The following is a 15,950-nucleotide window of genomic DNA, read 5'->3' as shown; positions in this document are numbered from 1 at the left end:
CACTCAATGTGGTCTCAATGATACCCAATAAGGACACGACTCGGCAGCTGCATCAGTCTTAAAAATAATAAATAGAGTAAGAAAAACAGCAAAAGAAGGATGGCAATTTAGTAATATAGTGAGGGTTAAGGGCAGAGAAGGTTTGGCCAGTCTGACCTCTGCACCACCCATCGCTTCCAACAACCGCCTGGAAACTCTCCGAATACCCCACAGCACCTTTCCCAAAGGCTTCAAGGGATTGTGAGGTACCAATTATATCCTTTCATATGCATAGAGGGGGAAAAAACCTTTGGTTTCACTAACTGGTTTCAAGTGGTGAAACACAGCGAAGTTCTGCCACGTGTAACTGGAGCAGCAGGTTGCAGCTTCAGCAATCGCAGTGGCTTTGAGGGTAAGTTCAGACTAAATAAAGCTTAAGAATGACAAAAAAATAAGGGGAGGGGGTGTTATTGGTTGGAAAAGCGAAGACCTTCAAAACCAACATGCTTTTGTACTTATTGGTTAAAATCAGTATTAGCACGAGCATCCTCCAGCCCAACTCTACATCAGCAGGAATCGCACAATGGCGCCCAGGCTGGGGGGGCAATAAGTCAATTAGCCTGATAGAACTAAAAGTTGTATTTTAGCTCCATAAGGCAGTATTTTGGACTATAATAATTTCCTCTGGCTGCTGAAAAGGAGCCTGTACATAATAACGTGGTGAGTGGTCAAAATAGAAAAGTGATTTTTAACTGGATTGTGGAGAAAGTTGTAAAAGTATTATCAAATGATATCTAAAAAAATGAAAACAGTGAGTTGCATAACTTTGAAAAGCCTTGCTCAGCCAAGATTGTGGTTTTATCTTTAACCTTATAAAAGATATAATTCAATTTAGCTTAGTCCCCTCAAAGGGGCCACAGCATGAAGTGATGACACAGAACCTGGTCTTGAGATTAAGCCTTTGAAGTTGAACACAAAAGCTATTATACTGCTTGATTCACAGCCAATAAACCAGCAAACAAGTTAAAAACACATAGTATCATTTCTGTGGCTACACTCCAGTGGAAGAAATGGAAAATTCTGAATAAAGTGTTTGCAGCCACACGCAGTATTGCTCCCGCCATTATAAATCACTTCCCATTCTGCAACAGGCAAGAAGTAAAAGGAAAATTACACCAATGGTGCTCTCCAGTTGATCAAATAAAGGATATCTTTAATTGCTTTGTCGTTAAAAGCAGAGATGAGTGGAGCAGAGCAGAAAGCTGCGGGGAGCTTCGGGTTCAAAACTCAACTGCATTGAAAGGTCAGCTCCTCTACACACATCGTGTCAGCTCAAATACGGCAGAGTAACTTGAATGCTCCATATATATATATATATATATATATATATATATATAAAATTAATAAGGAAGGTGAGAAACTTACTCATTTGATTATTTCATTTTCAACCCCAAATTTTTCATCCTGTAGCATTTTGAGGTCTAAGACAATTTGCACTGTGAAGCTAAAGTAACATAGTTTTAATGGCTTCTTTTTGACTATGAAAGGAATGGATTGCTTGTCTCCAGATGCATTATCCAAAATGATAGGAAGGTATATCCATGACGCCTGAACCATGAAATTCAGTCCATTGAAAAATGTATCCAAACATTTGTTTTCACCTACGATAAAAACACTGTGTCACCTCAAAAAGATGCTTTAAGTATATGTGTGTGTCTATATATACAGACATGCAAAATTAAAAAGAAAAATTAAGTTGCTTTAATTTCATCTTTAGAATCCAATGTGAATCAAACTCAAATCAGAAATGCAAAATCACTTTTTGCATTCAGACTGGGAGAAAACAAAGTAAATAAGCCTGTGTTAAAATAACTGTTAGTCCAATGGTTGCTGGACTTGACTTCTTCAGGTACATTGGATATCACTACTCCAGGTAAAATATATTTCAAGCATTCCAGATATATGCAAGTTCACTGTTAAAAATATGCATAAACACCTAACTTACAGTTCATAGTCAAAACGCGGTGAGGTTTAAATGGAAATACAAACCATTATTGAACTGCTATTCTCACCTAAACTCGGTCTCATTGTTTAAGCCGTGGGAATGGGCGATGAGCTGCTCAGGAGCTTTTCATGCAGCTTTGTTCTAAAACAATGCTGGGATCATGAATAAGCAAAACCTGTGGTACCGTGGTGAGCAAACAGTAGAGATAGGATATTGCAGACATATCACTCTTGACAGGGCTAAGCAATAGGTGATACAGATAAGTGGGGTTGGAATAAAATATTATTAAACCAGTCTTTTCCATTCTGTTTTGATTTAAGAGTACAAAGTGCAAACTATTCATCTTCTGTCTAGAGGCAGTAAATCAACTGATAAAGAAAAGTGAAAAGCAAGTGGGGTGCCAGGAAAATCAAAGCATCACGTGCTGGTAGATTGCTTATGGAATGGTGGCAAACAGGCTTAAATAACAATGCAGAGGTACTGACCGCAGGCAACCTCAGAATTTATGCAAGGGGAGCACAGGCCCAAAAATTAACATCACAAAAATAACGCACCAGCAAGTTCCATCTCACGTTGTGTGAAGGTGGTTGTAACTAATGCTTGTTTCCATTTGCTGCCAGTTCGGGGGTCAGAAATCGTCATTGTCAGAGGTGGAATCCACCACTCTAGGGAGGGTAAAGCCCAGGTAGGTATCACCCAGCAAGAACAGCCACCCCCGTGAACCCAGCGTCTTCTCGCTGGGCGATAAGGGAGGGGGAAGAAAAGAAAAAAACCCACAAAAAAACAAACAAAAAACCAAAACCAACCCCACACACACACACATACACCACAAACACAACACACCAACAAAACACCAAACCGTTTGTTTGGTTCAGTTACAATTCCAAAGCGTATGCATAAATAAAACAACTTCATTCGGGATTGAAAATATTTCATAAGTCAATTACTAAGACCACATTTTCTTTCCAAGATGCTTCTCTTTCATACTCAGTTGCCCAAGATTTTGTTTTGATTTACTGTATGGCAAACAATCAATTCGCAGTGCGTGTGGTATACTTGCACATAGGTAGATTTTTACCAAAAAGGAATGGTGACTAAAAGTGTTCTAGCTTTATCAGAAGAAGGGGCTGAGGAGCCTTCCAGGAAAAGCTTTCACATCAGCTTAAGAACTGTAGAAAGACCAACACTAACACAATAAACTTTCTTCCAGCTGCTAGTGGATCCTGAACCAAAAGATTCCCAACACTTGATTCTTGATGGTGTCTTCTCTTCCCAAGCTTCTGGGTGATGGCATTGTACCTTGAACCACAATTACAGGCCAGAGGCCCCCACCATGTCCTGACTTCACCTGCTCTGCCTAAGCCCGCACGTCGATGGGTGGCTCAGGAGATGTTGGCATCTGCAGCCACCCCATGGCACAAGCAGCTGGTCCTCAGTCACCAAGCACTCCTGCCACAACCCATAGTATCACATACCCAACCTGACGCACAAAACCTCCCGCATCTGCCAAACACCCCTACCCAGCCCCGCTCCACTCCTGCGCTCACAGAAAGCTGCTCTCCTCTTCCTCAGAGTATTTAAGAAAGATAATTCAATTGAAAAGTCCGGACGCTGCAAGATACACCACTATTATGTTCCCTCTGAAAAATAATGATCCCATTTAAACACGCCGCTTCATACCGCAAATGTTCATGATTCACCTCCGATTGCATTGGGCTGTGGGATGCAGACGGCGACACAGCAAAACGTAGCATATTTTAAACTTGTAGGATGAGAATGTCTTAGTGTTTTAAATTAAATCATTATATACTGAGTTAGAATATAACAGTGAACTCCTGGGGAACCCAGTACAGAGTCTCCTGAGGAAGGATCAATGTGTCAGCCAGGAAGGGATGGAGCCATGGAGCAGAACTGGCATTCTGGAGAGAAACTGCAAAGCAAAATGAGCAGAAACAAGCTGAATGGGTGAAATGAAGGGGATAATCCTGCATTTTCCACAAAAGCCTACAAGGAGATTAGTTGCTAGCACTAGCTATACTCTTGCAGCAGGATGGTTAAAAGCAATGCTTGATGAGCAGTCAGTAAATATTTCTCCTTCACCAATACTGTAAATCAGTAAAAATGGGAAGGGGTTGGGACGTACTTTGAGTAATGCCTCAGGGCTGGTTTCTTGACGTACTTTGGGTAATCCCACAAGGCTGGGTTCTCAACCTGCGAGGCCACCTTATCGCTGGAAATAAATGGGCCATAAAGTGATTCCCAGTCCAGGACCCTTCACTAAGACAACATACACAAAGGACCCTAATTGCCTGAATTGGACCATAAACTGTAAAGCTGGAGAGACGCTGCCTCGGATGCTGCTGCCTGACACGAGATGTAATCTGCTCCTAATGCCAAGCAGAGGACCCAGACACCATTGAGAGCGGACTGATCGCTTCGCCGTCCTCTGTGCTCGCTGCCGAGCGCTACGTTTCTCTTACAGCTGCTTTTTTGCAGCTGAGGTGCATTTTTTCTGAGACTGCAAGCCTGGGAAGGCAAGCAAGCCCCCTTCAGGTACATAAATCCAACGTCATTTGCACATTAGGTCTGCGAAAAACATATTACTGCTTGCTGTTTCAACTGATGTCAGCAGTTCCAGCGGATGAGAAGAGAGAGGAGATGGAAGAAATAGGAAGTATAAGCATATCTGAGCTTTTCTGATTTAAGTGAAATCTCTGCTTCTATTGGAGGAAACAGTATTATAGGGTTGCTGTGAAAGTAGCTGCCCTGGATCTCAGTTGAGGGGTTCTCTGCTCCTCACAAAGCCAATTACATAGAGCAAATTAATCAGTTCCAATGAACTTCTATCTGTGTGAAAAGGCAAGGGCATTTACCAAGGACTGGGCATGTCAGGAGTTACATGCACAGAAGAAGAGCAGTAATTTAAGAGTTTTAACAACCACGGCACCATTTAAAACCCAACTGGCATTGTACGCATTTATGCAGAAGAAGTTCCATGTATTACTTTACTTCTCAGTGGTACGCAGGCTATCATCTGTGTCATTTCCAGATTCACTATGTTGCCATGTGGTTTCCTTGCACAAATGGGCCAAAACTGAAGCTCTGCATTACAGCTCCTGTTCCTGCGAGCACCCCTGCTCTAAGGAGCCGGCAGCAGCAAGGAGAGCGACAGTCCCATCGCTCCACTTTCCAGCTAATGTCTGCTCAGAAACGCCTCCGAAAACCCTTCTAGAAGTGTCCTCGTTAGCCTAACAGGATTGCAGCATCCCCAGGCAAGTCAGCCCTTCCGACATACATCGTAACTAATCCTAACCCATCAACCTAGCGCTAAACCCGATTTACAATCCTGGAGAGCAAATTGAGTTTGGAACATGGTTAGAAAGGGAGATGCAACCATGGGCACTTTGCAGCTTTCGGCAAGTGTTTATTGTGGAAGCTCAAGCGGGAGCTATCTCAGCTTTTCACAGGAGAGGAGCGATTAGTCCTGCTGCCCAGGGCCCCTCGTGTCGTGACCAGCACCCTGTACATTGGATGTGCATCCATGCACATTTGCACAGTGCATTACATTTGCACTGTGTGTTAGCAAACACCCGGGAAGCAGCACAGCATTATTTTCAGTGATGAAACTAGGTTTTTGGACAATGAACAGAGCTTTTAAGTATTCCCCCCCCTCCCCTTTGTGTATCGAGAAACTTCTGGCTGAATAATCCTATCCTAAAGCGGGGCTTGTGGAGTGCTTGGCATTAATTCTGCAGGCGTGTTGCCATGAGTATTCAATCAGGCTGTTCAATTATACAGTAACTGAATGCTGACACCTACTGACACACAAACCCCGCCGACTGTAGCAGCGCCGCAGAAACCCGAGGGATGCACATCATGCACATGATTCAGCTCTTCCCTCAGCACCATCGGCCCTAAGGGTGGGACCCGGTGTCTTTCCAAAGGGATCGAAACAGCTGCAGTATTCCAACAACTTAAACAGTAGAGTTCTTACTAAGTTTGTAATGAAAATACACATACACGCATGGAAGTCACGCGCAAAATGACTCACGTCAGTGAATACTTGCAAGTCAGCACCGTGTCAGCTTGGGAAAGCTGAGGAAACACGGTGATTCAGCTGCTGTGGCTGTTCAGAGGTGCAGGAGCTTGAACTAAGGGTGTCACTGACGCTGCTGGGGTTGTGTCACACGCTGCTGCCAGGTGTGCGTGTCCCCAGCCCCATGTAGCATCCAAAACAGGAGCCCAGCGCAAGCAGAATGGGCAGATCCACATCCCAGCGTGATGCCTTTCAGCAGAATATCTACCTTGAAAAGGCAACAGAGGAATGTAGTAATTCGCATGTTCCTTCAGAAAAAGCTTATTCTTCCATTACGTATGTACTCAAAGACAAATAACAGTGAAACACATTAACCTTATTGTCAGTCGGTGCTTCAGTGAAACATCTGCCCATTTCAGCCCATACTCCAGCAACTACAGGAAGGTTTTGCTGAACCAAAACACAAAAGCTGATTTCAAACGTTGCTGTGTTGGAACTCGTCTTCACCACAGTGCACTATCTAAAGAAATGCAGATTTACATAGAATGATACACAAAGATCAAGCAAAAATGGTTTAGAATGAAGTATTGACTAGACTTAGTGACCTGACTTTGTGAGATCGGTTAGGGACAAATAAACACAGAATATTTATTTGCTCGCAGAATATACTCTTAGCCATTTGGTGAGCTATCAGGCTCTGTTAGCCATGGAAGGAAATGCCAATCTCCTGTCAGTATATTCAGAAATGTATAAGCTTATCATGCCCATGCTTTAAAAGAGTGATTATCACCCAGCTCACCATCCCTTTTGTGGTGAGATTTGTGCGTTGGACCCCACTGGTTTCAGCAGAGAGTGACCAGAGCCACAACGGGGTTGGTGTGTGTGGCCATAGGTGCCATAAAGAAATGATGAACCACTTCATCATAATCCTTTGTCACATTTGTGAAAGTGCTTCCACAATGAGAGCTATTAAAAATGGTTCTCATTCCTTTATTTTAACAGTCATCAGAAGCAGCAGGATCAGAGTAACGCAAATAAATTGAACTGCGTTAACAGGGTTGCTCTGACCTAAATTACCTTCTGCTGTCAATAGGGTGCTGGAGCCTTTATCTTGCTTGCGTGTGAAAAGCGAGTGCACTAGAGTCACTGACTGATTGCTTCCAATTTTCTTTATGTACTGGCCCAACAATGCCAACCCAAAGTAATCATAATAATAAATTATTAGTATAGGAGCATAGAATTGACTGTTAACTCTCTATCCATTTTGGCTGTAACTGAGTAATGCTCTGGGAGGAAAAAAAAATGCTATTACAATAACATTGAATATAATTGACAATAATAACTATTTGACATTTCTATACAAACGTACATGAAAACTTCTTCAGCTGTTCTGTGGGGTTTTGCTGTTATTACTGTATGCTGCAAACCCGCACAGAAACACACACAAACTCCTTTCATTTTTTTCCCCTTTCTTGAAATAGAAGAGGGAAAAAGCCCTCTCTGTTCTCTGCCACCTCCTTAGCAGATGGCGATGCAGCGATGCAGCGAACCGCCTCCCACGCCCAGCTGGAACGGACCGAACAGGAAAATTCCTCCCCCGGGTCCGCTTTAAGAAGAAACCCATGGAGTGAAGCGGGAGGGGGCGAGAGCCCCGCGGGGATGTCCCCAGCACCGCCACCTCCGCCCAGCTCCACATGAGCCTCCTGCGACCCCAGCAGCCCTGGGCCAACCCTCTGCTTTCACTTCAAACCCAAAGCAGCTCTCAGATCTCCTCTGTTTTCCTATTTTCCGCCTCAATCAGTCCATTCCAGGTCCTGCTCTGCCCTCGGACATCACCCTTTTCTCTCTTCCCCAGCTTTGTCCTTCACGGAAAGGATTAAACATTTCTGCAACTTCTTCAGCATCATGAGCTTTTCTACGCCGAGACCAGTTTTCTTCATATAGCCAGCAGAAAATTGATGAGAAAAACCCCAAATATGCAGGATCACGGTTCTGCTCTAGCAGGTCCCACTGACAACAGAGGAAAGAACAAGACGGAACAGGCTCCTGCCCTCACTGCTGGTTGTCCTGAGGTCGTTGCCCAGAAAGACGACGCAACGCAGGATTAGAAACCCCGTTCCACTGAGGCTCAACGGCCTGGACCAAGTGGGCTTTAAATAACAAAAAATTAGACTTAGAATTAGCAATTAGATTTTCAACCATCAGCTCAGGTGAATACACGATATGTATCCCTAAAAATTCATCCAGTATGGAAAGAAATGTAATTTGAGGACTATCATCCAACAACACTGAAGCAAGAGAAGACCACGTTCAGCACTCTGAGAATATTCTACGTTCTGTAAGGAACAAAGGTTTTTACACAGGTTACAGCACCTGGGTTTGGTAATAATTATCCACAAATATGAATTCTTCCCTGACATTTGTAGCTACTGTAGAGAATGAATTCTGCCGTGATCAATAATTAGAAATCAATTCCAGAGCTTTGTGTGCAGCAGAAGATTATTCTCATGACTTGGGTGCCTCTATTACCAGCACCTGCAAGGGTGGTAATGTATCTTAATAATTCTTAAATCATGTATGAATGTAAAAGTGCCTATGGCATTATTCAATTCCTATTTAAGTCCAAGGCAAGCTGCCTGTTTAAATTATACAGAAGTCCCGTTTCTCCTGAAATGCACTTTGATGTGGTTCTGTGCAAATACATGCTAGTCATAAAACAACCTCGGTTTTGAAACAGGTAACCTAGAAATGCTGCTCATTGATTCAGGCTATGAAACCAATTCTGCTTTTATTTTTCCCAAGATGTGATTGATAATTTTTCCTGCTCTTATTAATAAATCCCAAGAACAGGGAGTGTATTGGCAGGCCCTTTCTCAAGAACAACCACAGCTCTGCACATCACGCTAATGTGATGGTTCCATATTTCAACCTTGCGTTCAGCCTGGGACTATTGATTCGCTTCTCCTAAGGCATAAATCAAATTCTTCTCACTTCCATGGTCTGCTTCATTCTTAATTTCTCATTAGAGAAGTTTTAGTGGACCACGAATACTGGAGTATTGAGCAACGTACACTTGGTTGTTGAGACGTTTTAGTTGAAAACCAGGTCTGAACACAGATTCCTGGTGAAGTCTGTGGCTTAAGTCATGACGGACATCACCAGTCAGCTCCGGGCGGCCATGGCCTTTTTGCCTCATTTTCTACCACGTATAAGGGACTTGCTGTGGTCTCTTAGAGAAATTTCAAGGCTTCTTTTCCCAATGAATTCCTACATTTCAAAAAGTTGTATTTTTTCCTGTCTTACCGCACCATAATTCAAAGATTCTGGAGTAAGAGCTAACCACTCAGACTCCAATGAAATATGTATATAAAAATATATGTATGTGTGTGGGAGGGGTATAAGTGTGTGTGTCTATGGGTATGTGTGTGTCTATGGGTATGTGTGTGTCTATGGGTATGTGTGTGTCTATGGGTATGTGTGTGTCTATGGGTATGTGTGTGTCTATGGGTATGTGTGTGTCTATGGGTATGTGTGTGTCTATGTGTATGTGTGTGTCTATGTGTATGTGTGTGTCTATGTGTATGTGTGTGTCTATGTGTATGTGTGTGTCTATGTGTATGTGTGTGTCTATGTGTATGTGTGTGTCTATGTGTATGTGTGTGTCTATGTGTATGTGTGTGTCTATGTGTATGTGTGTGTCTATGTGTATGTGTGTGTCTATGTGTATGTGTGTGTCTATGTGTATGTGTGTGTCTATGTGTATGTGTGTGTCTATGTGTATGTGTGTGTCTATGTGTGTGTCTATGTGTGTGTCTATGTGTGTGTGTGTGTCTATGTGTATGTGTGTGTCTATGTGTATGTGTGTGTATGTAGTGTTTGCGTTCACTTTTCATTAATATGGACTATTTTCAGAGTGGTTGTTTTTGTCCCCTTCACAAACTTCAGCACCCAAAAACTTCTTCTCTAGATGCAAAGAGAATGAAACCAAACCAAACCAAACACAACACCACCAACCAACCAACCAACAAACACACCACACCAAAAACCCCAAACCACCAAAGTCTCCCCATTCAACAGCTGTGACCAGGAGGGCCGGTCCAGGTTAGTGATGGGTGAGTTCAGCCCATGTGCTGACAAAGCTCAGCCCAGCTCACTAAAACCCCTCTTTGCTTTCCCTTAGCCCCACGTTTCGGCTCAGATGAGCGAACGTCCCCTTCTCCTTAATGAAGAGCGAAGGAGCTTTCTCTTTGCTGCAGCAGCTGTCCTCGGTGCCTGTAGGAGCTTTCATACAAGGTCCTGTATGATTGACAAAGTGTTAATTCTTTTATTTCTACTTTCCAGCAGACAAATAATGGATAGAAAATCATCTTACTGAATTATTCAAAGTCATTTCTAAATATAAGGGTTTTTATGTGCTTTTTCTTACCAAGAATACTGAAAATGAAAACATCTCCCAGGCTGCTTATCTCTCTAAATTACTCTTTGCACCTTCTCAGCCACCTTTGCTTATCTATATTGTTTCTGAGAAAAACCTGTTGGTTTACTGACATCCAGAACTGTGATAAAGTGTGACTGAAAGCTCGGCGTGTCAGATAGAGAGTGGTTATCACAGCTCGATTTTGAGCTTGGAATTATACTGCATAATGTCCTCTCCAAACAACACACCTTTAAAATGAATTTATGAATGGTCTTCGCTAGATCTGAGGATAAACTTCTGGTAATAGAAAAGAGTCTATGAGCTGATGGATGGCCTTATCATTGATGAGAGTTAGATACATTTATGCTGCACTGGGAATTCCATGGATCAGGAGAAGTCCCTTTACACTAATTAAATGTCATAGATAAATGTCTTCAATTTTCAAATAATTTATCCTTCTTTCCATTCGATTTCAAACCAGGGGAATTGAACTGATTGAGACTGGAAGCACATTAATATTTAGTATCTAGTTGCCTACAGGAGGGGGAGAAGCTGCCAGGCCCCATTTCTGAGCAGTAACACCCTCCTCAACCTCACGGCCACGTCCGGGTGCCCGACCAAGGACACCCCGGGATGTGCAAAGAGCCACCAGCAAACTGCACACGCGATAATAACGTTGCATTGCGCTAGCTGGAAATGCACAGTCTTTCCTTACTTACCCCACATTATTACCGAAAATAGAATGAATTTGGAATGTGTTCAATAAGCTAACGAACTGCTGCGCAGCCTCAAAATCTGGCCATTATTTAAGGTAATCCTTGTTGTTCATGCAAAGGGGACTTTTTCAGTGCAAACCTCTGACCCCTCTGAGTTTACAAGCAACTCGGTTTTGTTTGCATTTTGTTTGGTTGGGTTTTGGTTGGTTGGTTTGTTTCACTTTCAGTGGTATCCAGTTTTTCTGTTGTGACATTATAAAGCAGCAGGCAGGGAGATGAATCTAATCACCTCAACTGTAAGCACTGAGCCATTTCAGCCCACTTAATTTCAAATTTTGTTTTTCCTTAAATAACAGGGATTAACTTTCCAATATGTCTCCAAGCCAGGAAAGATTTGGAATGTCAGTTCTGGTTGTCTTTTCAGTGGATCTGTTCAAGATTTTATTTTGACACTCAATCTTCATTAACTTCTGCACAATTTTTCCATTACACTTTACTGATTTTGACTATTGTGTACTACAGTAAATAATACTACTAGACGCTTTTTAAAGTAAATTTACATGTAATCAAATATGATACTTTTAAACTTCAGAATGAAGTGTAGACTAAGTATCAGCCGGCAATGAAAACAACTGGAATGAGCCATCTTCCCGTCCACATTTCCAAAAATGTGGTACATGAGCGAGCACCTATACCACCAGAATGGGTGGCTGTTGCATATAATTAGGATGCTCTACAAGAATTAAAATGCAGGTATGAAAGGAGTTTAAATATTCATAGCTATCATCATCTGAAAATCAAACCAGCAGCTTGGTGGCCCACCTGGCCGCACAGGAGTCAAGACAGAACCACCACTACAGCAGCTAATTCAGAGTGCTAAGTGTAAGAATTGAGTATTTACACCCATGTAGCACCATCAGGCTGACCAGGAGCCTCCAAGGGTGTGGAGAAGCGGAGCTGGACACAGACAAACCTCCGAGGCTGAAACAGAAGCCACTTCAGGAATTCAGGCAGCAGCTGAGTGGGATTTTCATCATCACCACTTTGGGCACAGACACACAAATATCACCAAAAATCACTTCCTTGTCTGCCCTTCATATTCCATCCCTTAGTTTTGCCCAGCTGTAAAATGAGGTTCACTTTACCAGTGCCTTGCAAGGGTGCTGTGAGTACAGCTGTGATACCGCAGCTCCATTAGTGAACTCCTTTCTTGGTAAGATGCTCAGATATAACATTAATAAGCTCTGACATCCCGTGGAGAAAAACAGCAATGCTCCGGAATTTTAAAAAGAACGTTGTGAAGCCTTGAGCAAACTCAAGATTCCCATGGAAACTTGACTACCCAACTCTTTAGGACTCCAAGAGCTGTTATTTCCTGGGACAAATGTGCACACTGCTCTCATCTGGAAGATGAAAGGTCTACCAGGAGGTCATCCGGATCATCTCCTCTACTTCAACAGGAAACAAACCATTGAAATTCAACAGTGAAAGATATTTTACAGCTTCTCCACTCAACTATAAACACACTCAACGCATTGAAAGTCATGAACTTGAAACTTCTGTGAGGTTTTCCTTGGGATCTACATAAAATTTATCATCACCAATAATATTTTAGGATTATTGGACAAGAGAAGAGTATTTACATTGATACACAAGAGAATGGGTTCATACAAATGATCACAGTTGACTGAACAAAACAACCTCCAGTTAAATATGTAATTAATACTTTTATTTCTCTGATGAATCATCTTCTCTTATCCAAAGCACAAACACCCTTCTGCAGAGCCAGCCACGCAGTTTGGATGGCACATTCAAATGGAGATCAAGAGTACGTTGTACCTACAATTTTGAAGTTATCACCGAATAATTCAAACACTTTTCTCCCCCCCAGGTAGAGTAGAATTTAATTAATAACTGTCAAACACGAATGATGAGTACTTTCTACCTGCTGGCAGAAGCCAGGCTGTCAGCTAAAATGGGCATTTCCAACACAGGAGCCATTCTTCAAACTTTTCACTGCCAAGGACAAGTCAAGATTGTTGTAAGTGCAACTGGAAAAGCGGAGGAGCCTGCACAAAAACTTACACCGATGACAAAACAGAAGTAAAAGCTTTTCTCAGACCACATGCAAAGCTAAGAAAACATTCTAGTCCCTGTCCGAGGAGAAAGGAAAGAGCTTACGGGAGACTGGGTACGGGGAACCTGCGCAGCAGAGGCTCCTGAATCAGGAGTTGAAGCCACAGCACAACAAAGCAGACGCAGCCCAAGCAGAGGCAGGAGAGTGATGGAGAAGGCAAAAAAAGAGAAAGAATATAGCATCCCTTTTCCTGCTTTCCCACTAAAAGTGGCTGAAAAATACTACGAAAATACCTGCATAAATTTAGCAATAAGATGTTTGCTGTGGTTACTATGGAGATCAAACCTTGCTAGGTCAGGAAGGCCAGAGAAAGAGCTGTCGGTTTGCGCTGATGTTGTCCACACTCCAAAACCTCTAAAAAAGCTACACTACAGTGAAAATTTCCAAACACCTGCACCAGTTTTCTTAGGAACAGCCATAGCAAACACTGCAATACTGTCTAACAGCCTCTGATCCATTAGATTTATGTAGTAAATCTCAAGTGGACATTAACAACCCGGTGGTTTTCTGGTCTTTCCTTCTCTCAATCCTGATTTAAGAACCTTTTTCCTGGAGAAGGGACACTTGCATTTATAGCACTGCCATTAAAAAGAAAGAAAAATAAACCAGATGTGCTTTGAGGTTGGTCTGTTCTGTCTTGGCCAAGTCTCTTCACATGCACATGGCAGCACTGAGCGCTTGCTCGGCAGGTGCCTCCAAGCCCCGTCCCCAGCGCAGCCGGGCACAGATGGAGTGGCTCAAGTACCACGGCCTGACATGCTTTATGAGTTAATTTGGTGTTATTTAGTGCGCTGCACAGCAGCACTAAATCTTCACATCCTTTTGAGTGCTTTAAGTAATGCTTTAACTTCGTGGTCGCCACACAAGCTGGTGTTAAACCTTTTATATTTATTTGTTAATACACAGGGGAGCTGCAGAGTACATTCTTTGCTAGAGGACGAGCGATCCAATCTAAGTTATGAAGCTATTTTTTCAGGGCACTTTTCCCAATCAAGTAGAGATGAGGCAACAGGAAATAAGGAAAAAAAATAAAGATCAAGCTCCCAAAATCTATTAAGTGTTCTCTCTAAAGAGACGGCTGTTTTATTTGACAACCAGATTAATAGCTTTTCTACTGAGCGCACAGCATCCCTGGTTTCCCAACGCCAATAAAAAGTGGGGGAGACGTGGGGTAACTCCGGGAGCTTCCCCTGCCCTTTCTCTTTTCTGGAAATACCAATTTTCTCCTAAAATTCTCTAGTGTCCTGCAGAAAAACTTATACTTTAAGAGGTACATGAATTAGTATATGGCAATTAGTCAGTAAGGAAACAAATCACAGTGGGTGTTATTTCAGATTGTCTTCTCAGACCACTGAGTATTGAACGGTACAGCTACATAACACACCTTAAATCAGTCATTAAGATATACTCCAAATAAATGATACGAATCAAGATAACACTTGATGAATCACAGAAAATGTTCTCAAGTGTGAACTAGCAAAATCTATAAATACTACAAAACATTTCTGGCATTTAACTGCGATGTTCAAAGTGTTTCCTTAGCCAAGGAATATTGGATAGATCAACTAACAGATGGACACAAAGGTCCATCAAGTAGTTTATCGGCTGCCGTCCCATGAATGGCAGCAGCTAATATAGCGCTCAAGGGAGATTTCCACCCATCTGCTCTTAACAAAATTACACAATGATGTTCCAAATCTAGTCCTTTTAATTTTTAGCTCCACTGTTCAACAGTATAACTAAAAAGTTTATCCTGGAAAAATGCACAGTCTATAGACTGTGAGAAACTCATGATATCGCTGGCATTTGATCCCTTAGACAGACTATATGAGAGTCTGATTTTTCCTTTTCTAATTTATTAGCAGGAGTTATTACGCTTGAATAATCTTAATAGAACAATCTCGTTGTCCTATTGCTCGCAATGAAACTGGGTTATTGTTGTTCAGTGGCATTGGGAAAAATGCATGTTGATGAAATTCTACTTATATCCAAGAAACCGCGGGGTCCTGCATCACATACAGCACATCCCGCTTTTAAACGAGTGGGTTTTATACTTAAAAGAAGGTTAATGTTAAAAAGGAGAAAAGTGGGTACAATCAACACAAAAATAAGGTACAAAAAAACCCAGCAGTAACTTCAACAAGTCTTTGAAATTATTTCGGAAACACCGTTGTCTCTAAAAATGAACTGAAATTACCAGTTCAGCACAAGAGGAAAGTTCCGCCTGGGTCTGTGCCATAACAGTGATTTCCCCAGCCATGTCCTCTCCTTTTGGTTTTACAACAGTTCAAAATAAACCCATAAAAATCCAAACTAGAACAACAGAATAGTCATTTTTTAAAATGAGATTAATTTAAAAATTAGCTTTGAAGTGCAAGCCTGCCAAGCCCTGACAATTCCAGGGCAGGTGGCAGAACCCTGGCAAAATTCAGTCCTATGGGCTCAAGCCTTACATTTGGAGCTTCTGTTTCAAAGGTCATTTATGTTAACAGTTAAAATATGCAGAACCAGAGAAAAATTGGTGAGTCTAAAGTACATCCGTGTATGTAAAACATCCTAGAAAAGTCTTCCAAGTGGCTTCACTTGCAATCATTAGGCTCCTGCAGGTGAAATATTCCCCACTAAAGTAGCAAGAAGCTGCACTCTTACATTAAGTTTTC

The sequence above is a fragment of the Nesoenas mayeri genome (genome assembly GCF_963082525.1).
Source record: "Nesoenas mayeri genome assembly, chromosome: 10".
Lineage (NCBI taxonomy): Eukaryota > Metazoa > Chordata > Aves > Columbiformes > Columbidae > Nesoenas > Nesoenas mayeri.
The sequence above is the reverse complement of the archived record's forward strand: the minus strand, read 5'-3'. Positions refer to the sequence as shown.